At 37.7% G+C, this 25,925-nt stretch overlaps 1 pseudogene; it reads right to left on the minus strand.

Moving 5' to 3' along the window:
- LOC122147474 lies at positions 1–25,925 on the minus strand (annotated as a pseudogene).

The raw sequence follows: 25,925 nt of genomic DNA on the forward strand, positions 1-25,925 counted from the left end.
ACGTCTGGAACAGTAGGACGAATCCACGTGAATGGGGGTTTTGCATTGATAAATAACTCTAGCACACAGCAGCTCTTCATTTCTTCTTTACTACTGCTGCTGCCTCAGCGGCTGCTGCCTCTGCTTCTGCCTTCAGTCTCTCCTCACGCTCTCGCAGAAACTCCCCGTACTCTTCTGGTGACAGGCTAACAGAGGGATGACAGGAGAGGAGAGGGGGAGCATCGTGAGAGTGACAGAGAAGACGGAGATTAGAGGCATATCAACAGATACATCTACATTACATTAGAATTTCAAACATTTCTAGAGATCGATTGAAATGCAAGGCGAGCATTGCTCTTCCCTCATACACAAATGATGGGTCTGGCCATTTATGCCTCAGTGACATGGTTCATTTATTAAAGAGGTTTGGTTTAAGAAAAGACAAGACTCTGCTAACAGAACAGGCTGCTTTTTTTTGCCTGTCTAAATGCTGCCAAATTTCAATGGCTCAATGACATTTGATGTCGCAGAGACAGAGGATAGAACAGGCTCTGGTAGCTGTCAAGCAAACACTCATTTAATGAATAGTCTCAATAAATATACTAGCAGCATCCCTTACAATTTCTCAGCATTATTAAGGCATTAATTATAAAAAACAATTTTTTTTATTCATTTTTAAAAGGCTGCAAATCAAGCTCAATTCTCAACAGTGAGAAATGGCATAAAATTCCAAATGAGCACAAGAAATGAAGTCATTGGTGAGCGTGTGAAGTAAGACTTGATTTATTCAGCCATTACTTATTCACATGTCTTCATTAAGGTCTTTAGGTGGTGGGATGCCTGCAATATTTATACAAGAAAAAGATAGATGTTTAATACTCACAGTAGAGACCAGACATGCAGAAAACACAAAAGAAAGTGTGAATGCTTGAAAATAGTTTTGTATGTAAATCATGCCCACGCATGCATTTTTTCCATAAAGCAAAAACTTTTAGATTTTTTTTTTTTAAAGAGATATACTAGTTACCATTCAAAAGTATGGAATTGGTAAGATTTTTAATGTTTTTGCATCAAGGTTGTTTAATGCTTAATGTTTTTGCATCAAGGTTGCCTTTATTTGATCAAAACAGTCAAATCATTACAATATAAAAATAAATGTAAAAAGTTTTTTTTTTTTTATTTACGTTTTCTATTGTAATGTATTTTACGTTTTTAATAAATGTAATTTATTCCTATGATGCAAAGCTGATTTTTCAGCATCATTACTCCAGTCTTCAGTGTTACATGATCCTTCAGAAATCATTCTATTATACTGATATGCTGCTCAAGAAATATTTCTTCTTATTAATAATCCTTCAATCAATTCTTCTTCTTGTCATCACTGTGTAATGTTTTTTTTATGAAAACTAACAAAACTAACAGTTTATTGACCATCAGTTTTAATCAACTTAATACATCCTTGATGAATTAAATTATTAATTTCTTTAAAGAAATTACTGATCACTTTTGGTAGTGTTTGTGTATATACAGTATAAACATAGACAGAGAGAACATTTTTGGCTATTACATAATTTTTTTTTTTTTTATTCTGTAAAAATGATATAAATGAGTTGGTGTATCCAAACATTTGACTGATATTGTATGTTGTGAGGAATGCAGTAGAATGAAGTTTGAAGGACTCTCACTCATTGATAACTTTGATGCCGAGGGATCTGGCTGAACCGATGATGCTCTTGACAACATTCTGCATTGAGGTGTCTCGCAGCTTAAAGCTGTCATCCTGTGATTTGACCCGTGCAATCTCATATACGGCCCTCACAGTCACCATACCTGCGATCTCATGCCCTGAGTGGAGGAACAAGGCGGGAGGGAAAAGAGACGGGTGATGATACACAGTAGCACAGAGAGAAACCAGCAGGAGGTATGGTTGGTCATGATTGAGAAAAATGGAAGTGGAGATGGAGTGAAGGGGGGAAGTAACGGAAAGAGAGAGGAAGAGGAAAGAGTGGGCGCATAAGAAAGAATAATTGAGGTGGAGTGAAATGTACAAAAATGAAGCAAATCCATAATTCTCTTTTTTTAACATGCCACCTTCACCGCAGCATTCCCATTAGTAACTGCCTAGCTCTCTACCAGTGCAGCTCATCATCAATATATCATCAGTCAAAAAATTCAATCTGAACCAAAACACCCTGCAGGGGGAAGTCTGTCCATTACTGAAACATAAGGTGGTGGTGAGTTATACAAATTGAGTGCTGAGAGATGGAAGGAAGGATGTATGGCCATAGCTGCCCTGGCTTTAATAGGTCTCGCTTACCAGTCTTTCCAGCTCCTCTTTTTCAATGCCGGCGGCCTGTTTCAAAAAAAAGTAAGACACAGTGGGCTGCCCAATTTTCAGGTCATACGTCCTGTCGGACTAGAGGAAAGAAAAAAGGGGTCATTTTGTAGCCAGGTGAATTAAAAAGAAATAAAAATACAAAGATTTTGGGTCAGTACGATTTTTTTTTAATGTTTTTAAAAGCTTCTCACACTCACCAAGGCTGCATTTATTTGATCAAAAATGCAGTAGAAGCCATAATATTAAATATTAAATATTATTACATTTTAAAATAACTATTTTCAGTTTGTTCCTGTGATGGCAAAGCTAAATTCTCCGCAGACATTTCTCCAGTCTTCAGTGTCATATGATCAGAAAATTTCCTTCAGAAATCATTCTAATATGCTGATTTGGTGTACAATTATTATTTGTGATATGATGTTTTTGTTTGTTGTTATTTTTATATGTGTTGTGTAATGTTTTTTTGATTAATTTTTGTTTAGAAACTGTGATAAATTTTTCAGTATTATTTGATGAATAGAAAGTTAAAAAGAACAGTGTTTATTTAATATCTGTAACATTATAAATGCCCTTTTAACGTGTTATAAATAAAAGTATAAATAAATCGTACTGAACCTAAACCTTTGAATGGTAGTGTATATATTTGTATCTTTGGCAAATTACATTTGTCTAAAATGCTGTGACATAAATTTCCTATTCTAGTCTAAAACAGTCAGTCCCTATCGAGTTGTAAATGCTGCAAATTATTTCCTTTAAATTGCCATTAAACTTTGCTTAAATTCCCCATCTCGATTTTTCTCTTTTTCCTTAAGAATACAAAATGATCAAAATGACTTAAGTACTTCATATTTACATAAAGGTTTACATGCATTCATATGGAAGGAGATAAAAGAAAATGCCAAAAATATAAATAAATAATACAAGGATATTGTAAAAATGATATAAATAAGACAAATAAATAAAATTTCCTGAGAAAAAAAACTGTACTTTTCTATAAAACTACAGTGCTTGGCCAGGTTCAGTGCCAATTTTGCTTGGTTACAAATTTTGTTAAAAAGAACCAATAAAAATCATTAAAAAGTAGTTTTTCCCTTTGGTGTCTTGTCTTATGCCTAAGGCACCAAGTGAACCAGGACTGCAGCTGTTGCTCCATCAAAAAAGAAGAAAAAAAAAATAAAAATAAAAAATAGGTGTGCTCACTATAAGTGCATACATAAAAAAAAGCTTTGCTTGATAGCAAAAGAAAAAGAGAAAATGGGAGTTAAACCCATGTTGTGTGAATAGAATCTAAATTCAGTAATATGTCAGTGTCATAAAATCATATAAAAACTACAAAATAAATGATAAAGCTTACAATATTTGATAAAACCCTTATAAACAATATGGATTGCATGTTGAGTTTGTTTTTGACGATTATCTATCGAGACTGTGGGAACAGAAGGTTATTTTCGTTTTCGGACTTGTGGGCGTCAAGCTATCGCACTCTGTCTATCAGTCTCATCGCACATAGCGGGTGGTATCACTAACACTATCCTCTTCGATAGCGAGAGGTGCCAAAATCCTAGCATCAAACAGAGTCTCTGGACCCTGACAGAATCTCATTGGCATCCATAGACTTTGACAGCCTCTCATAAACTTGAGTCAAGAGAAGCCAGACGCACACATCCACACACCCTCGACAGTCAGGCCTGCCTAAACCAAAGCTTTAAGGCAGGGATTAGTCTGCATAGAGAGGCTCAAAAACAATGAGTGTGCAGCAGACAGCTTAATAGGACAACTGGGACTTCACAGGCAGTCTGACTTGGGGAGACAGCCTGGCAAAAATGCATTGCAGCCATCCGGCTCAAGCCTAGAGCAAGCATTGTGCTGCGAGCTCAACCAGAATATTCTCTACACCCCCTGGAGCTGAAGATCACATAGCCCAGGCTAATCTTCAATCCCTGTCGAATGCTCATCAGTATAGTTTGAGGGCGCTAACTTTAGGGTCTAATTTGCCTGTAAGACTCTAAGAATGAATCATACAAAGAAATTTTCCCTTTGTTTAGCAATAGAGTTTTATGTTCTGGATGTCTTGAAAGGATAGTTCACCCAATAAATAAACCTTATGTCATAATTTACTCAACATCATGTCTTTCAAAACCTGTAAGAAACCTCTTTTTTCTTTTTTGTGTTTAACACAAATGATGGTATTTTTATGGATGTCCAAACATTTCTTATCTATACAATGAAAGCTGTTATATGGATTGCAATATAGCACAAGTCGTATTGAAGAGTTGCATTTTATTTGACTTTTCTTCCTTTTGTAGCCTGATAGCCCTTGGTCATCATTTACATTTATTGTATGAAAAAGAGCAGGGTGAACATTTTTTAAAATTCCTCAACAGAAGATAAAAAGTCAAATGACTTTGGAATCACATGAGGGTGAGTAAATGATGAAGTGTTTTCATTTTTGGGTGAGCTGTTTCTTTGAGCCTCATAAATACTGCAAATAACAAAAAAGTATAAAGTATGAGTATATAAAGTTCTTCCTCTTTTTGCTCACCATTCTTCTTTTTGATTTACTCTTTACTCCATTACTCTTGCATTTCTTTATACACAGTTTTTATTTGTTATGCACAAACTAAATAAATAGTGGTGCTCAAACATCAATATTACTTTTGCTCAGACATACAGAGGCTTGTTTAATGGAGTTTTGCAATTGTGTGTAACTTGTGCAATTAAATTGTACATCTGCTATTACACATCTAAGCAATCAGACATGTAAATAAAAATGAATAAAAGGTATGTTGTGAAGGTTAACAAACTAAAACAATAATATTTTCATTAACTGAAAAACTGAAATAAAATAAAATATAAAAAGTAGATGAAAATGTAAGAAACTTGCACAAAAAATAAAAACGAGTGTGGGCTGAAATATTAAAATTACAAAAACTAAAATAAATATATATAAAAATAAAAACAGCACACAACAAAATTGCTAAAATGTAAACTTAAATTAAATTGCATAACAAGGGACCAGAACAAGTTATATGTCATGGAGACTGGGGATTACTTGAGCCAGGAAGCCCTGGCAACCAACTACCACACCTTGACAGTGTTTAAGCAAATTTTGCATAGATGAGCACAACTCACAGACTTCAGAATGTGCCAAATTGAAGTCATTTATTATTATTGTCTAAAAAAAAAAAAAATGATGAGAAATGATCATGCAAAAAGTAAAAAAAAAAAAAAAAAAAAAAAAAATCACAGTGAGCTGTTGCATGTGTATTCAAGGAACAAATGATGAATGACAACAGCATGAGGTACACATTTTCCTCTCTCTCTCTCTCCCTCTGAAAAACGTTTGCATCTGGTCCTGGAACGAAAGCTGATGTACCTGCAAAGGAGAGCCAACAACAAAGGCTGACAATTCCCACCCTCGGGCAACCACGACTGACAGGACAACACAAAGAGATGAGCTAGATGAAGGTGACATTGTTACTGAAGATGTCTAGTTCTTCTTTATGCTACAGAAGCCTCCGGATTCAAACTGTGGCAGAACTGGACCACAGACACTCGCTTAATCGGCTCAGAAGAAAAGATTATGTGTTTGGGGTTCTGACTGAGACCGAGCATTAGACATGAGCCAGAGACATTAAAACACCCCAGAATGGATTGGATGGCAGTGCCGAAGCATAATGTGGCCATATAATTTCCTCACAATGTTTGCACCGCCGTCTGGACTGCCACAGCATCACCCTAAAAAAAAAAAAAAAAAAAAAAAAAAAAAACCACAGCATCAACAGACACAGAGGGTTCTCGAAACTGGGACTTTCAATTGAAATCACACCAGAGCTTTTCAACAGTTCTGTAATGTAAAAGACAACTGTAATGAGAACTCTCATTTCACACAGTCGTGCCACTTTAAAATTAGTGAACAATGACCTCTTCATAATAAAAAGCCATTTCTCAGCACCTTCATAATGAGCCTTTGCTCAAATGCGCTCTGGCATTGACTCGGCAAGCATTACTAACAGCCATCAATCCATCTTTATTTAAAAGACTGAGAATATGAGGAGAAAGTGCTAGACCTCTCATTTTGTTACAGAGGGCGGGTGAAAAATGGGAGAGACTCGATTAGAAGAGACGGAACGATCGTATGAGGGAAACAAAGACTAAAAGGTGTCAGGGAAAAAAGCTGTTAATGCACACAATTGAGGGATCCATCAAACGGCCCCATTTCTCCAAGAAACTTGGAGTACATTTACGGTCTTTGCATTCAAACACAAAATTTTGTCCTTGACAAAAACATTATAATAAATGTGCTGATGCGCCCTGAGAAGGTGAACGAGGAGATAAACTTAGGCCAGATGAACATTGCATACACCGCATCAATGACTATTCCTCATTTACGAGTCACGCTCAGATCGGGAAAGCTCTGTTCTTCTGTTTAACCTGTTAACTGTCACCCCGTCCCGTATACGGGACGCCTACATTTACTTCACTAAATCCTTATCTAATCATGACAAACTATATATCGTTGGAAAGGTCTAAGACTCCTAAATAGATATTTTACCAATGTTTTTTGTTAAAAATTATGTAGGAAAAGTAATAGATTAATTTATGACAAGAGTGCACCCTCAAAAATCTACATCATTACACAGGAGTTCTGACCTTGTCAAAAAAAAGTCTTCTTCATTGCCTTTTTCTCTGTCACACTTTAGAAATAATCAGAAATGATATATCAGCTGAAAACTTAAAATCTCAAAATTCATCCTTTAAAACCCATTTTAAAATCAGACATTGCATTACAGCGAAAATGGTACATCAATATCATGTTATAAAATGTTTTTGTTCATGAATTATAAAAAATTTAGTTTGGAAAGTGCACTTTCAAGTCTTTGTTCAAAAATGTGAGTGACAGTTAAGGGGTTAATCCACTTCGCTCAATACCTTCATTTGATCATAATGTCAGAAGAAGGCCTTATCCGCGCTTTGGCATTCGCGACGCATCTAATGCTGTTTGCTAATGTGCCTGGGATGCGAATGTAAACGAGCGCCTCCAGGGACTCATAAAATGAGAAAACGAGCAGCAAAACAAACAAGAGCAAGATTGATTGAAAGCAATAAGGTGTATTATAAGGCCCTCAAGAGTTCATATCTGTGACTGATTGGTAAAGTGGTGTTGACGTGAAAAAAAAAAACACCAACAGTATTCCTTATTAGTGGTTACATTACCTTCACGTTGATCTTGATGGGAAGAGGAATACCTTCTTTGAGGTCTTTGGTTTTCTCATTGAAGTCTTTGCAGAAGGCCCCAATGGGAATCCCTTTCTGGAAAAGAAGGCATAGGAAAAACATTCAGAAAGGTTTAGACCCACACACATTTTAGCCGTTATTCATTGTGGCATTCTTTTGATGAATACCAATAGCCATTTAGAGTGGCTGCATGGTGTCAATCATTCGATAACTCATTGGTGCACTGTGAATGCCTCGGCATGCTTGGATGCCTGCATGAGTGAGTGAGAAAGTGAACGAGAGAGGCTAGTGGAAGCCTATTTACCCAAGGGTGTGAGAATATGTGTATGTGTGTATGAGTGTGTATGTCAGAGTATGGCAGTCATCATGCCTCTGAGACTCCAGATAAATTAGATTCTCTTTCCTGGCCCTTGCCAGGCAGAAAGCTAAATGTATAGCTGACATTAAGTCAACATTGGCTGCCATTTCTCCTGTGCGGCTTCACCAGAGCATGAGTGTTTTCTGTGGGTTGACTGCAGAGGCGGCTGCTAATCTGTAATCTCATTACAGTTGTAAAAGTTTTCCTTGCACTTGAACTTTGCAAAGGATCCACAGTGACTGGAACAGTTGTTTTATCATGTGGTAGATGTTACAGAGCTTTATTTAACAGTTGGAACTATTAGGAAAGGGCTGCCAATGCAGTTTCAATCACCCTCAGTTAATCCCCTGACTGTTTGATGCATATTGCATCTAATGCCAAGAACTGGCAAGTGAGTGACATCAGATCTTCATCAACTGCTAGCAAGTAAAAAATATCTAAATAATCAGAATTGTATTAGTGGATGTTTCAGAGTTATGTCTGTGAAATAATAGGTACCAATTACTACTGGATGGACATACATTTTGATTTCTAATAATACATACACTATCGTTTCGACATTTGGGGTAATGTAATTGAAAGACCTCTTTCCTGTGAAGGCTGCATTTATTGGAACAAAATACAGTAAAAATGAAATATTGTGAAATATTATTACATTTAAAATAATAATTTGAAATGTAATTTATTCCTGTGATGGTAAAGCTGAATTTTCAGCAGTCTTTAGTGTCACATGATCCTTCAGAAATCATTCTATGCTGATTTAGTGCTCAATAAACATTATTATTATTATCAATGTTGGAAACTTAAACAAAATGTTTAATATTGTACTGTTTAATATTTTGTGGATACATTTCTTTGTAATTTTTTTTTTTTATGAATACAAAGTTCAAAAGAACAGCATTTGAAATAGAATTTTTAAAATGTCTTTATAATTTTTGTGATCTTTTTGTGATTTTTTTATATTTTTTTTGTGTCTTTTTTTATTTTTTTTTATTTTTTTTTGCTGTTTTAAAGAAGTTAATTTCTTTTTAAAAATCTTACTGACCCCATCATTTTAAACAGTAGTGTATCTCACTCATTTTTCTGTATACATGATCACAGAATGCTGAGTAAGTATTTGATTTGAATTATTTTTCATACTACTGAGGTATCAGCCAGGGTTGTGCGGCATTCAGAAATAATTTGGGAAGTCCAATTTACATGAATTGAAACTCAAAGAAATTATTTAAATAGAATTTTCAATTAAGCAAAGTTTGTATGACTTGATTAACTGAAATGGAATTCTTAATTTTGCACAAACTGTTATGTATTTCAGATAAACAAATTTCTTTAAACAGCATGTAAAAACAACTTGAACTAAGCGTGGTCACTTTAGTCAGACCTTTCCTGTCTAAGTAGGCAGTTCTTGGCCAAAATAAGCTGCAAAATATAACAGACTCTTTATACATCCCTTATGTGATATACGGGCCAAGATAAACAGCATTTTTTGGCGCAAAGTAAATTTGCAAAGAACTCCCTTCAAAGCACCATTGTTATTTGATCCCAACTTGTAAATACTGATGCAATGTTTTCAGATTATTTAAAGCACACACTGTCATGCGAGAATAGCAAATATTTTCCCACAAATCCAGAGGTATTACTGTTCAGCCCAGTACACTGCATAATAATCAAAAAAATCTCAACACTAATGAAATGAAAAACAAACGCCCTGGTTGGCAGGCAGCCCATCTCCCTCCTGACTTGCTTATTAATAGTAATCCCATGTCAACCCACTAGCATCTCCCCGAGCTCTGACTTCAGCGGGAACAACAGATCTAAGTAAACAAGAAAGGCGGTGGGTGATTCCTAATTAAATATGGAATAATATTAAACTGAGGTTGTTAGGAGAGCCTCAAAAACCCTTGGGCTGCGATTCCATACCACTTCTACTTTATTTTTTTTTTTCCGATGGTTGATTGATAACTTTATTTAAAGTTGTTTTTGGTCTGTAAGAAGTTCAAACAAGCAAAGCCACTTGGTGGAATGCAGAGGACAGCAGACAGATCTGTGAGGAAGAGGTCGTCTGATGATGGTGGGGGAAGCAGGCGGGCAACAAGGATGAAAGGTTATAGTGGTGTACTGACATCAGAAGCACAAGACATTCAAACTGTGCCAAACAAAGACGGGTACAATGGAAGAATCCACAGTAATTGCACTTTGCGTAGTGCTTTTAATATCATAAGTGAGGCTATTATAAAAATGGGAATCTGTTGTTGGTTGAAAGGACAAGGCTAGAAGATGAAGACCGCTCTGGCAATCTTTACAAAATAAAGCTCCGGATGACCAAGACATTGTGCGTTTAATGGCAGATACATTCACTTTCGAGTGCAGGCCAAATTGCCAGTCTAGCTCTCTAAAAACCAAGATCTAATCATCCAGAAGTCAAGCAGTCCAATTAAACCTCCTCTTTCCTCAATTGCATCTGATAAAAGCAGAGCTGGGAAGAACAAAGTGGTTGCAGTACCTTGATGGAGGCATGCTACCAACCTTGGACACCGCACATTATTTATTATCTGAGATGAATATTAAAAGTGTTTATCATATCAATAGATAAAGCGGCCATTCATGTTGAAGGTTCTGACAGAAGAAAAATCCTGGGTGAATTGTGTGAGAAGATAACCAGACATGAATGCTTTCAAAACAATCATGCTTATAGATCAATTTGTTATGAAATATGTTCTTGGGAAACAAACAACTCTCTAACAGGGGGAATAATTTAATAACCAGAGTAAAAACCCCTTCATCTAATATATGTTGGGCAGGGTATCTGCATCTGGATTGTATTTGTGATTCACAAAACACCTCCTCCTTTATTCATTCTTTTCATCAGTTCTCCCACTTTGCATTTGTTTCATTATTATAACGTAAGCTTTCAGCTTCAGCAATTCTTTTTAACAAGATGGTCGCTGACATGGATGAATGATAAAAAGAGTGAGAACAGACTCAGAAAGTAACAGTTGTTTCAGAAGTAACAGATTGAGGGCCACATATATAAGTGTGTCTAATAATATTGCACACGTGTGTATATTTCCTGTAAGGACAGATAAGAACAGTGTTACATTCGAGTCATGTCCCCTATGAGAGCAACAATGAAGATCAATACTAACATTCAGGAGGTCCGTTTGACAAAGCGGGTGAAAGGCTTCAGAGTGCTGATGTATGGAGAGGCCATAGGGGACCCGCATGAATAAAGAATGTATGTGTGAGGGCTGTGAGCTCAATCCATTAAAGAGAAGCAAAAGGAAAAGGAGCGTGGTGGTGGGTTCAAGTGGTTCAATCACTTTAGACCAAAGCCTCTGAGGAGAAGGCATTAGAGGACAGTGTGACTTCCAACTAAGTGAAAACCTGCATAATTAAATGCATGAATAAGAAATTAAGCAAATTAAAATTGTTAACACATAAGGAAGGAACAGAACATTGCATGGCTCAGTTAAGAGGATAGAAGATGCTGGACAAAAGACTTCATCAGTGATGGGAATTGCTATATATAAAAAAATTCAATTACAGCATAATGAGGCACTTAAAAGGATAGTGCACCAAAAAATAAATAAATAAAAAATTGTTATCGCGTCATTTATGCTATATTAACCCTAATGCTGTTCTAAACTTGTGTAACTTTTGTGAAATCTGCAAAACATAAACTGAGAAGTTTTCCAAGAAAGTACAAAGAAACAAAGCTGAAGTTTCAAGCTTCAAACATCACACAAAAGCCCCATAAAAGTCATTAAAGCAGTGTTCTTTTAGTATTATTTATATACTTTTATGGTGTCTATGAATATTTTGATTTAGCTTTTCATTTTCATTTTGGCAATTTTGTGTTTTTGCCATTTACACATTTATTTTATCCGTTTTTAATATTTCAATTTAGCCTTAATTTTTTTTAGTTTTTTTTTTTTTGTCATTTTTAGTACTTAATTTCTGTTAGCTGCCACAGCAACAAGTTTTTCATCTAATATTTACACCGTATTTCATTTCATTTCTGCTTTTTTCCAATTTACGAATACAAATTTTTTAATAGTTTTAGTTAACAATAATTACACCCCATTAAATTCCTATGTAGTCATCCAATAGCTTTGTGTGACTAACAGAACAAAATTTAACTCATAATTTCTCCTTTTCTGTTCAATGAAAGAAAGAAAGTCATACAGGTTGGGAACAACATAAGGGTGAGCAGATGATGACAGAATGATGAATGAATTTTTACTGCAGACAATTCAGATGCAGACAATAAGAAACAAAAGGATATAAAGAGTAAAGAGTGAGATGAAGTCGGAGTGCATAACTACAGTTTCTTTCAGAGCGCTCTCTTAGTGTGGGATTTAGAGGACACAGCACTTCATGTTCCCTCCTTGTGCGCACTGATATGTAACGGTGAGTGAAACAGAAGTGCAAAAAAGGGTGTGTGTACACAAGCATGACGGGGATGTGGCCTTGGGGCAGCAGGCAGGATTAATTGCCCCTGGCACCCTAGGACGGGCAATTCATTGCCCACGCCAACATCCTGAAAGATGGGGGGGTGAGGTGAGGGGTGTAGAAGAGGGGTTAATTAAACTCTGCAGTGTGAGACACTCTAATTAATTACTCCTGTTCCCCTTCCCTAATTTAATGTGCAGAACTCTTCCCATTTTATTACATTCTTCCCTATAAGGGTGTCATACAGCTGATTAGCTTCATACCCTCAAACCAGTCCAACCCGTCATGCAGCCTCAAGCTCAGGAGAGAAATGGACGAGGCCTTGTACTGGGAAGGGTCCTGCTTTTGAATGCAAAGAGGATTAATGTCTATTCGCTTGATCCACGGGCGATCACAGAATGTTTGCATCAGACATTGTGGAATGCTAACAAAATTTTGTCAGAATGGCTAATGGCTCTATCTTTGATCATCCCAAATTCCACTGTAACCTCAAACACATCTAAAAACACATCTCTTCTTAAGTACAAACAGTGATGATTAATGTATTCAAAGCAAATGCCACAGGGCGAGACGTGCCACTGGGGACACATTATTTTCAGGTCAATTTTATGGTGCATTTTTACAGCCAATATTGATAGTTATACCTACTTCAGTCTGAAGAAACAATGACATGTTGCTCCTCTAGAGGTTTATTAAAGCACAACAAACAGATTTATTTAAATATAATAAAACACAGGGTGAAGGTCTAAGACAGAGCATGAGGCTCCACGGCATTGAAAAAGTTAAAAAGGACAGTAAACGCTTTGAGGGAGCCGTATCTTTGCCGATGTCTAACGTCTGATGGAAATCAGTGAGTGTGAAAAGATTTCATTAAATGTTATGTTATTAAAGTAAAGAGCCCAATTCCTCAGACCCACTCTTCAGAGAATTACATCGCATCAATGGATGTCTTATCTTATCGGAGCTCTGCAACATTGCAGTCGGTTAATCAGTAAGACTGCTGATAATTAATAGAGTATCATTATCAGTTGAGCCAGGGTTGGTTTTAATTGTAAGATTTATAGATATTTTAAGTTCCAGAAATATAACTTAGATGTTAAGGTGCGGATTAATGATCAAAAAAAGTATATCAAGCTGTGCGCTCATTGTGAGATTCTTCCAGTCTGTAAGACAGATTGTTTCGCTGTGGCTGGAGCATGTGTGGTGTCAGCTAAGAGCTCTAATGCGTAGCAGATGGATGCAGTGAGGAGTGTCTTGGGACGAGCTTCTGCCAGTGCACACCTGGGGCACCAATCAGGCCCGTAACTTTCCATAAGTCAATTTTTGAAGTCTTTACCAACTTTATGGGGGTGAAAGTGTTGACTGTGCACTGCTGGACTCTTGTTGTCTAATTTTCTCCGCCGTTCCCACTCCCTCTGTGCTGAAAGCTAGCCAGATCAGAGTGACCTTCAAACACTTCAGCCCCATGGGGACGAGTGAGAGAGCGAGTGAGAGAGAAGGTGATAGAGATGGAGAGAGAGAGAGAATGTAGAGAGTAGTGGGTGGAGCTAACAAAGGTGAAAAAATATTGAAGGGAAGGAATGGAAAATGTCTGAAAAACCAGTAGTGCGCACAGACGACTGTGACAAGAAAGATGACTTTGCCATCTCTATGCCTTTCTTTTCCATCTGGCTGATTAAAACTCCAAGATGACCCCTCACCATGAATAAATGAGGTGAACATTGTAAAGAAAAAATACAAGAGAAGTAACGTTTGATTTCACAAAGGCCATAAAGACAGTGGAAACAGGCCTGTCAGAGCAGTTGTGGGAGAAATTTGACAGATAATGAAATTCAGCTCAATCTCCTGTCACACTGGTGCTCTGATCATGCAAGAGCAGTTCCTAAACCCATCAATATTAAGTTTCCTCCTCAACTTTTCGTAGATATTCTACATAATAAAAATGGGCCTATGTTTGTATAAAAAAGGGGTCAGTGCATGTCAAATCAGATTTGTTGTTGTACCATATTTTTATATTTTTTCCCAATAAATGTCTTCTCTGGGAAACCATGTTTAGGGTATGATGTTTCAAGAATTATGATTGTCTGGCTCACAGGAGTTGGTAGACCGATAGAAATTCTTGTTCCTTTCAACTCCAAATGATTCAGTTTCTCTCCCGGGAACAAATATTTTCATAATCGGGAACCAAAATTTGCAAAAAGGTTTCTAGGTGTGGGTGGTATTGGGCATTAATTGCATCCATAAAGACACAAAAGATACTGACAAAGCCGTTTTGATTTTAAAGCATTGATTTTCAATGATCATGATCAAAATATGAGATATTAACATCTCAGTTGGGTAAGCTACAACATATTGCTCAATTTAAGGGACTAAATTGGAAATGTCTACCTAGAAATACTGGCATGGAAGTAGGTCCATCCATACGTGACCCGTTTACAAAAAAATTATTTAGCTCAGCTGTTATTAGGCCTGTACATGTTTTTTGTACATTTTTCAAAGGTTCTATTTAAGATTTAAAAAATAAAAAATACTGAGTGCACCTTAAATTTGCTTATAAATACAAAGACTGCATTAGTAATCCATGCAATGCAGTCACCAGTCTTCAGTCAGGCATTTAACCCTGGGGACTGTCCTCACAATTAGTTGTTCTAGATTAAAAAATGTTAAATGGCAAATAACCAATCTGAAAGGACCTTCTAGTTCATCTCAGCACACAATCATTCGTCACTAACAGCAGGGACACCGTGGGTGTTGTTTTCTCCAGCCTGGAACAATGTAATTATCATAGCAATGATTGCACTAGCAGCAGTAATTAGTAGCACGGACCCTTCCGGACGGTGACTCCCATGCAATATGCACGAGGCCATTCAAATATCCCCGCCTGCTTTCTGAAGTGAAATCCGAGAGGCTTAGAGAGAAGCAACTAAAGGCAGTAGAGTTAGAGAGCGAGCGGAGGGAGGGGTACAAGTGCACGTAAGCTGCCTACAAATGACACACTGCAATCATAAACTGTCTCGCGACGCGTTCTTTTGCGCCCTTTCCTTAGTGAAGTATGAAGACAAGGAGATACTCGGGAAAAAAGCGGCTTCCGTTACAGATTTAGCGGATAACACGTTTCTAGCGCACTTCTGACGGACTTCTAAACCTCAGCCCGCAAAAAGCGTCCTCGCAGCCGCCCGAGAGTCTGGATGGAGCGCGAAGGATCCTGCTCGAGCTCGAGTCGAGAAAACGGAATAAACCCCATGCCGTTTATATAAGGATTTTTGCGACAAAGAAAGTCAGGACACAGAAAGGCTCGCTTCCTCATCACTTCGCCCGAATAAACTGCACATCACTGTTTATATTATGGACAATGTAGTCTTTGATCTTGGTGTGGCTGACTTCTCTGGATTATTTTCCTCGTTTAGTTATGCTGAGCGGCCGTACAGTGTCATAACTGGACGAACAGCGCGATTTCGGACACTGGATTCAGATAATATAGTCTTGATGCCTGCAGGTCTGCGCTGGTTATTAGATTGAGACTGCCGTGTCAAGTCTTCATGCTGTGGGGTAAATACATTCTCTACTTCATCTAATCCTGGTTGCATTAAGTTCAGCTCTCTTGCAACTTGATATTCAATTATTCATGCAGCCTTCAAGTCTAAAAGTTCAAATGTTTCACTGCTAGTTGGTGAGACTGATACCTCACCAACCATTTATTCGGATGGGAAGATCCTAATGTATTGACACCTGTCGCAATATGGTGATATATTGAAGTGGTACAGGTCTGATCACACATGTCCTGCAGTGGCAGCAGCTCGACACTTGCAAGCATCAAGACAGATGATGCCATTTATTCGCGAACACCGATGCTCTCACTGTACAGATGATCTTCTCTGTGTGGGAATGGTTCAATGGCACATTACCGACGGACATTTTCAGCCGTTTACTCGTAAATGAGGGCATGTGGCATGAGTCCAGCAGAGAGTATCTCCAAGAATGAGAGGTAGACGTGATTATGGGCACTTGCACGCAGCAATTAAACATTTACAATATTTAATTATGACCTTCACTTTAGAGTGTTAATTAGAAGCTTTTACATTTCTCCTCACATTGTCTTCATTACTTCATTACATTATTTCTTATCTTCTAAAACATTGCAGGCATAGTTCAAAGTTCTGTCATCATTAATTCACCCCCATGTCATTCCAAACCTGTATGACTTTTTTTTTGTTTTTTTTAGCTGGAACATAAGAGATATTTTGAGAAATGTCTCTTTTTTTCAATGGTTCAAAATGACTTATTTTGGGTAAACTATATCCCTTTAAAACAACTTAGAATCAAATAGCTACTGCAAATGAACAATATAGGTTAGTTATGTTTAAGTGTCAGATAATAAATATGGAGAAATTATTTTAATTCTGCTTTTAGACACAATAACACGATCATCACATTGCAACATTTGAAGCATATAAATACTGAATATAAGATGCAAGAACAATAGTGCCTGTACATCAAAAGACTATTCAAGGCACTTCTTTTGACTTACTAATACAAGCGCAGATCAAAGAACACATTTGTGTAGCAAAATTGCATAAAATGATGCACTGTAACCAGCAGCCTGAAGCCATCCCTTATGCTTAAGCATGCACTGACTGTCAGTACTGATGTCTAGTTATTATGAATGTGCCTGGATAAAACAACACCGTATCTTCCAAGTGACTTGATAACCTGATGAATTACGGGGCTGACAGTGGAATCAAAAGATAAGCTCTGCACCTACAGGCAAACCTTCTGGGTTTCAATTCTTTTTTGTTTTAAAATAACTTCTATCATTTTTCTGATTGAAAATGAAATATGTGTCCTGTGCAGAAAAATTTTTCTTCAGGATCACATGGCCTCATCTAAGTTCAACACTCATAGTCTTAGATTATTGGATTCAACTGAATTCCAAAGCAGAAAATCAGTAATAGAGACAAAAATAAAGTCTACAGTCAGAATCAGATATTAGTGACGCACACTCCCTTTTCATTCCACAGAGCTCACAGAAGATTAATCATTCTAGGTCATTTACCAACATACTCCCTTCATTTCCTCCACACTTCCTATTTAATGCGTTTAATTTCTACAGTTCCCAAGCTATGAATATATTTCCATTTCTATTCTCATCAACAGGTTCTCCAACACAACATCTCCTTATTCCCAGAGCACGTTGCCTGTGCTTTTTGTGTAATACTCGTCACTCTTTTCCTTCTTCATTTCCCTCAGCTTATTTATGAACTATTACCATCATACCGTAACACTTTATTAGGTCTGTAAAACTCAAGGGAATGCATCACCACCATGCTCTCGCCGTCCCTTTCTCACTCCATTCAATTTCCATTTCACTTCACCATTTAACACTTTCTCCCTACATATCCACACATACACCTAAGGAGTCTTAGGAGTTGTAAGAGTTGTAATAGTATAGTTAACCCAAAAATGACAATTCTGTCATAATTTACTCTTCCTCATATCATCCATTTTTGGGTAAATTAGTAGTTGTAACACCTAAGCTAAAAAATCCAATAAAACTAAATGTAGCAAACCTGTATCTTAAACCCTCTTGACACCCTTTTATATCTTCAACAGTAATGATTTTTTATTTAAAAAGCTCTCTGTCTGGTGGTGTTGACATTCACATCAGACACAAATGGTCAGACGGCTGTAGTGCACCATCCGGCTGAGAAGGCCTGCATTCGATTTCACCATAAAGCCCACGATCATTTCTCTACATGAATCAATACCACAGTTTTACACTGTCCGTTGCTGAAATATGGCTTGAGGAGACATGAATAAAATCAACATCAGTATGCAGTGTTATAACACCACTCGGACAGTATTAAGATTGAGCGTCGCCATTTTGTAGGTGGCCCAGTGCACTCAAAATGAGCCAGAGAATCAGATTTGATCAAGTCAAGCTTCATACTGAAAATTTAAAGACAATAAAAATATTGCAATATGTGACAGAAAACCAGCACGGAAGGCAAGCCACGAGGAAAAGAGGCTTTTGAAATGGTGTCTGGGTTTCCTTCGATATAATTAATTAATAAGGGAACAAGGGTTGACATGAATGCTATATACTATGCAGAAAACCTGGGACACTTGGAAAGATGAAGGGATTTAAATTTTTATGAGTTGAAAAATCTTATTTAGAAAGGTACAAAGAAAGAAAGAGATTCTGCCATGTTCTATTATATTTGAAGCATCAACTGGGAAAAATTAATTAGACTGGAAGCAGAAAGATATGCTTGTGTATGGAAGTGATGGAAAAAAAAGACCCTGGCCACCCTAACACCCTCTCTAAACCAGGGAAATGCTTATACTCCGTACTGCCACAAACCTCATCTTATTAATCCAGTCAATGTCACAGGCTTTGTAAACTAAACAAGCCTTTGAAATGCCATGAATTGTAAAATAGCCCAGGATCGCAAACTATTAGTCAAGACCTTCAGTACAGACATTCAGCAGCTACCTTTGATATTAAAGCTGCAGACTGTAAGTTTCATCTCTTTGTTGCCATCTGTTTGAAACCCTGCAATTGGAGCTGTTTGCAGAATTATCTTCTTTGTGTGGGTTGTGCGCCGGCTCGGCTCCAGTGCGGATGAATCTAATGTTTTGTGGAGTGCTGCCGAAGGGTCACGCGATCTCCTAGTGTGGATATTGTACTTTGCACTCACAGATTCTAGCCTATGTCTTGGAATATATGACCCAAATAAGAATTTTCACCATTGTCATCTGAACAAGTAACAAGTCTGCCCAGCCTGATCTCACGGCAATTTGTACATATTTTACGAGGTGGCTAATTCGTATGAATTTGCACAAACTCATTCATACAAATTCATACGATTTGTGCTAAATCGTATGTATTTTACGAGTTGCACAATTCGTATGAATTTGTACGAATGACCTACACCTAACCCCGCCCCTAAACCTACCAGTCACTGGGGTCTAGACAAATCATACAAAATGATTTGTGAGGTCGTATGAATTCGTACGAATTAGCCACCTCGTAATATACGTATGAATTGGTCATGAGATAGCGTTGGTCTGCCACGGTTTGTTCTGACTAACTGAGGAAAAAGCATTACAATAAATCGCGGTTCCAATGGTGATTTAATCTAAAGATCGGTTAGCTCATATCACATCAAACCATGAAAATTATTATTATTGTTCTCCCTTCGTTAATGTTAACAACATCAGCATTGTGTGACTATGTGTATATAGTGTGTATTAGCATGTATATTTCAATTTCTGTACGGTCTAATCTCTTAATTGTCATTACATTCGAATTTCATATTAAGAAATTCCTTTAACCCAAAAAGCAAATTATGCTCCCTTCGAACTGGTGACACATTACAATCTACCATCAAAATAATAAATATAATTATTCTAGCTGCTTTGAGAAAGGCTCTATAAAACCATCCGCCTCCTGCAGGATCCTCACATGCGATAGCCTAGTAGCCTGGACAACTTCTTTATGTTTGATGACATGACATAATGGCGCAGCAGCATGCTCGAATTTCCCTCAAAAACATACCAGTACCACTCAAATTAGAAAACATTATTGTAAGCTAACCCCTGTGAATCAAGCTAAAGTAAGGCAATAGTTTTGAACACTGGCTGGTTATGTACTTGCTCAAATATTGATTTCAGATCATTTTTAACTAAAAAAAAGTTACAGACTGCAGCTTTAAGTTTGAAAAAGAAAAACTCTCCAATTTAAACATCACCAAACAATGAAGCTGCTTCAATGGAGTGCATGAATAGTTTATTGTTGACCTGCACATTGCAGAAAACCATGCAATTTGCTCAGTCCATAAAAAATGTACTAAAAGGCCATAAATTAGTATTGTTTGACGATATATGGCTAATTTACTCTGAAATTGCACTTTTCTCTCCGTATATTGCAGTCTTGTAAAAGCACATAATCATGCAGGTCATATCCTTATCAGGATATACAGTCTGACTATGTCCTTGTTTCTCCTTCTTCCTCAAGCATGTTGCCCTCGCCCCCAGGTGTGCGTGTCTACTCTGGTGACAGTGAGCACGATGGCTGTGGTCGACCTCTATCTGCTGGAGCAGAGCATGCTGGGACCTCGAGGTGGAGCCCGTCCTGCAGTATGGCCATGTGTTGCCGTCGCACTGGGTGACCTGTGTTTCCTGCTGGCGCTGCGCTTTGTTTCCACCGGTGTGATTTCGGAGGCTCGCTCTCCCCGTCGGGGCTTCGCCAACGCACTCTGGTTTCTTTTCCTCTCACTGCTGCAGCTGAAGCTTTTCTTTGTCTGTCAGAATTATAGACAGGAAAGACGACCTCCGGATCCTCTTGCCCGCAAGACTCTAACTCTTTTACTTTCAGTGTGCTTGCCCTCACTGTTCCTCATCCTGACAGGAGCCGATTACATGACTCCACTCCGCAGGAAGCAGGAGGTGCGCAGCCGGCTCCTGTGGGTGGTGATTGACTTGCTCGATGTGTTGGATCTGCAAGCCGGCCTGTGGGAGGTGCAGGGAAGCGTGGGGGTTCCTCTTTGGGTGGAGGGTTTGTGTTCTTTTACTGTTACGTGCTGTTGCTGTTGCTGCCATGCGTGTCGCTCACGGAGCTGGGTGCCACTGCGCTTCCTGGGCTGCAGGCGGCTCGGAAAGAGGCCATCTATCCGTGGCTTAGCCTGGTGACCATTAACGTGTTCACGCTAGTACCCAGAGGGTTCGGGATGCTGTGGTACAGGGACCCACGGGTATCCACGGTGTTCCTGGGGAAAAACCTGCTGGCTCTTGCAGTAAAGTTGAGCTCCGCCTGGGAGAGGCACAGAAAGGGCAGCAGAGGGATGCAGGGCGCAGGAGCCGCCACAGGAACTGGAAACCAGACTCGTGGGGTGGCATCGGAGCAATCCACAGAGCAGGAACAAGAGTGCACGTCTCCAGTGCCATCCTCTACGCGCTACCACACACTCACACGCACTCACGGACACAGCCACTCACTCTCTCACGTCAGCCTAGACCCCACTGAAACCTCACTGGGACCAGCTTACATTTCCCATGAGCTCTTAGAGGTCATGAAAGAGCCCTGAAACTGCCAACAACTGGAATTTGTAGGCTTGTAACTATCCCTGGAGTCTCTGTGCTTCTGGCAAGATTAGCAGAGATAACTCATCGTATTAGCACACTTTGTAGTTTGTACAGCTGATGATTTGTAAAGCCAAACACTAGCAGCCTACTGTGGTGTGAAGCTCCCAGACAAAATGATAATGAGGCAAAGGGGGGAGCTGTTTAATTAAGTGCCTTCTTTAAAGAGCAACAATTAATATGGTTACTCTTGTTCGTTGTGGTGTTCATCAAGGACTTGAATTAAACCATGTACTGTGAAGCATGGCCACTGTTAATATTCCGCTCAGTAATAAAATGTTTAATAGACACCTGCCTCTACCACTGTTAACCAGTCTCAGCCCGACCCATAATCTGTTGGTCTGACATGTGAGATTTGTGCAGACCTGTCAAACCTAATGACAACATTTCCAAAATTAAATGGGATGGAACTTCATTTTAAAAATCATAATTTTTTATGGTTTGGTCTTCACAAACAAATTAATCCGTTCCTCCATCAACTAAATAGGCATTTCATGGTTGAGCAAAGACAGTAACGAAAGTACCTGTCAATCACTTTCAACAGTAAAACTTTTCCCACAATTGCGCTTTTCTACTTCAACAAAAATTTCATAAAAAATGATTCATTAAATATATTATCAGCACAGCAATTTTAGGCCAAAATTGACAAAAAAAAAAATTACATTAATTTTTTAAGTATTTGTACTATCCCCCTTTTTTCTTTAATGACAGCAGCACTCAAACTAAATGAGCTCCAGAAGTCTGTGTGAAACCAGCTCAGATTGAAGCACAAATGCTCTTTTGGATCATTGGAAGCAAGAGCATCTAACCATCTGTACATACAGTTCACATGCCATCAAAACTTTGTTTTATTATTTAGATTCAAATTATATTTCAGTTTCTCAATGTTGTCTCAGACGTTTTTAGACCCCTAAATGGGCAGCCCCCAGGCATTTGTACACAGAATGGACAGTGATGGCACCATTAATCTCCACCTTTAAATGTATCATAGTTACCACAGCATGAAGGTCTTTTCCATTGTGGTTACCAATGACACATCTGTACGTATCAGAGTATGATGTTAGAGAGAGACACACTTTCTGATGTGGTGATAGAGAATGAATCCTGGTGCAGATTACGGCAGGGGGGATGTGTATTATGCACTCTCCATCAGTAGCCTCTAAAGCCCTCTACAATCCCCCCACCCCTGCTCTGATAAACCATTATTACTCATTTTAATTGAAATGGGACTCCTTTTTTAAAGAGCTAAGAGCTTATACTGCACTTCATTCATGATTTACATGCAATATTTACCAAACATAAAAGCGGACAAGCTTGCATGGCAAATGCTAAAAATAAGTCTAGCTATAAATTAATTGAATTACAGAGAACAGTTCCACATGAAGCTGGTTTAGCTTCAGAGGTATAATAGACATACTGTATGAACCAAACCAGAATGCCATTTCTCAGCCTTTCACCTCTCTCTCTTTCTCTCTTCATTTTAAATGCATGTTATGTCCCCTGTAATTGTTCAGTTTTCCAGTAACGAAAAGAAATCAGTGAAAAGAACAGAACTAGCAGGACAGACATGCATAATGTTCAATGAGTGGATATTTCACCCCAAAATTAATAGAATCAATTAAGTGTTTTGCATAATAAAAGTCATTTTGTTTGCATTTTGACATTATTTTGAGGACAATTAAGCACATGACCCCTAAATTCTAATTTTTTTTTTTTATCTAATTAAAATAATTAAAATCTAAAAGATAAATATATATCTTTTATTGATTAATCTATAAAGATATATATTTAAATATTTGGGGAACTTAAGGTCACCAAAGCTTAATTTATTTGATCAGAAATACAGTAAAAACTGTAACAATGTTAAATATTATTACAATTTAAAACTCTTTGAATATGTATATTTTAAAATGTAATTTATTCCTATAAAATTATTTGTGTGTGTGTGTGTGTGCGTATATATATATATATATATATATATATATATATATATATATAGTATACAGTAAAGAGAATAAAAATAAAATGATTGAGTAAATAATAAATGATGATTTTTCACGTTAACTATTCAACTATTCCACTATTGACATGAAAATAATGTTTCAGTGCAAAATATTGTAATGATTAATATATGTATAGATTTCCTTTAGATTTTTAGGGGTGAAATGTGATGTGAACGTTTCAGAAATTCACTCATTTACCTCAATGAAAAAACACGGTGTTAGTATACCTGGTCTTGACTCTTAACGTATAAAACACTTGAACTATTGTCTAATATGCCCCTTTTTTATTCTTTCCTCTGCTTCTCTCCTCCATCCAGCTGAGATAATTTCTTTCTGGACTGTAATAACTCTCCTCCACAGAAGCTGTGAGCTTGCCCCCTCCTCCGGAGCTCCCTCTTTTATTTCTCTCGTTTGTTTAAATTTGCCCCCCGGCCGACAGGCAGCCTACCTCTATGAGCTTACCCTGTCAGGAATGGTTAGGCAGATGAGAAAAAACAAAGGAGAGAGAAAGCGGGAAGATTAAAGGGCCAGAGCTGTAAGCTGAATGCCTACTGACTGCAATTTATTTACAGTTTAATACACATAAAAGTTGAGCCAAAGATGGCAGCACAGGCACAAAGGCAAAGCAGAGCGCAAACAGAGCTGACAAGAGCACGGTTTTGACACATGAAACAAACACACAACTACACGTGTTTCACTGACATATGGAGCTGCTTTGCTTGACTGATGCTCATTACACCTCATATTTAGTTCGCAACAGCTTTCTTCAACAGGCAAGCACACTCAGGAGGCCAGGTTGTGTCTCATTTATTATCATCATGATGGGCAAGGGACTGTAATGACATCATTAAAGCTGTAATTAGATTGTTAGTTATGAATGTGCTTCACATATGAGAGCAGAGGTAAGCCTGTGTCAACATTTGGCTAAACAGTTTCTCAAGTCAGTCCCTATGGTGGAGAAAAGCACAAGTACAACCTGTAGAGAAACATCACATTACAGTGATCAAGACAGACTTTTTTGTTATGTTGTAAATATATGACATCAGATTTTCTTTCTGAACATTCGACTCCTGCAGAAGACAGCTTGAAATGGTCAAAGGAGCAACGACAAGAGACATGCTTGTAACAGCAATTTTTATGTCGTGCTGCTCTTGCTACATTCCTAACCATTCGTTTTTCTCAACCTTTTTAACCTTAAAGACCACCATCATATGCAACAATATTCAAAGGCCAGACACTCTTATTTTCTGTAAACTTAATTACAGGATTCCAAAAGTTTTAAAGACCAAATAGAGTGCTGCAGTGGTGACATATTTTTGTAGGCTAACCCATAAGTTAGCATCACATTGGTTCCATCGACAAAAACCAAATAGGATTTTTCCATTGGCTTTAAGATTATTGTGGAAAATAAGCTCTGTGACCAACAAAAGTTTATAATACTTACCTGTTATCTTCATCATGATAATCTTTGCAAATTAACACAAATTTTATGAATTTTGAAGCCTAAATACAATCATGAGAAGTAAAAACTAAAGGTAGGCAAAAAAAAACTATACACCACGATCGCATGACCATCAATGTCACCACCATTAAGCTTCAGATAACTCTTTCAGTCTTTATTAAAAAAACATTTTCCCTGAAATTTTGAGTTAGAATAGTTTGCAAGTTCCTAATATAAACAGTGAGGATGTTAAAGTAGACTGTTGAGTTTATGAGTAGATTGCCTCATATTTGATTAAGTTTGCATCATCGATTCTGTTAGTTTCCCATTTAATACTGTAAAGCTGCTTCAAAACCATCTCTACTCAATAAAACGCTACAGAAATACAGGTGACTTGACATGTTCAATGTGATGTTTAACGTCACCAACAACCTCTGTTGTCCCATTTAGCCACTTGTTAGCAACTGCCTTTTTCAAGTTAAGTAAAAGCTTCAAAAATTATGAGTATTACTGATGTATTGTATGTCATAGAATAAAAAATTTAAATATCTCAAGCTTGTGTTAACCACAGACCTTATTTCAGTCATTTAACCAAAAACACCATTTAAAACTGGATGTGCTAATATGTTCTGAGTTTTTTCTTCTAATTTTTCTTCTGCTGATTTTATTGTTTGTTTGGTCCATTTATAAAATTATCTTGTGGTGCCCTTGAAAGTACCCCTGGTTAAGAACCACTGCACTGAGGCATAACAAAGGCCATGAACATAATAAAGAATAAAATAACAAAGTTGAAATGAAATGGTGAAAAGGGAGGTCTGAAAGCTTACCTGTCCCAGGATGGGGCCCAGTGGAGGCCCAGGAGCCGCTTGTCCAGACCTTACAATTGCTCTGATCACACCTCCAGTCCAATTTTTTCACCGCCTTGGCTGCTTTTGATATCTTAGACATTGTCTATGTGTCTGGCCTGCCACACGT

Source organism: Cyprinus carpio, chromosome A14, assembly GCF_018340385.1.
Source record: "Cyprinus carpio isolate SPL01 chromosome A14, ASM1834038v1, whole genome shotgun sequence".
In the NCBI taxonomy this organism is placed as follows: domain Eukaryota; kingdom Metazoa; phylum Chordata; class Actinopteri; order Cypriniformes; family Cyprinidae; genus Cyprinus; species Cyprinus carpio.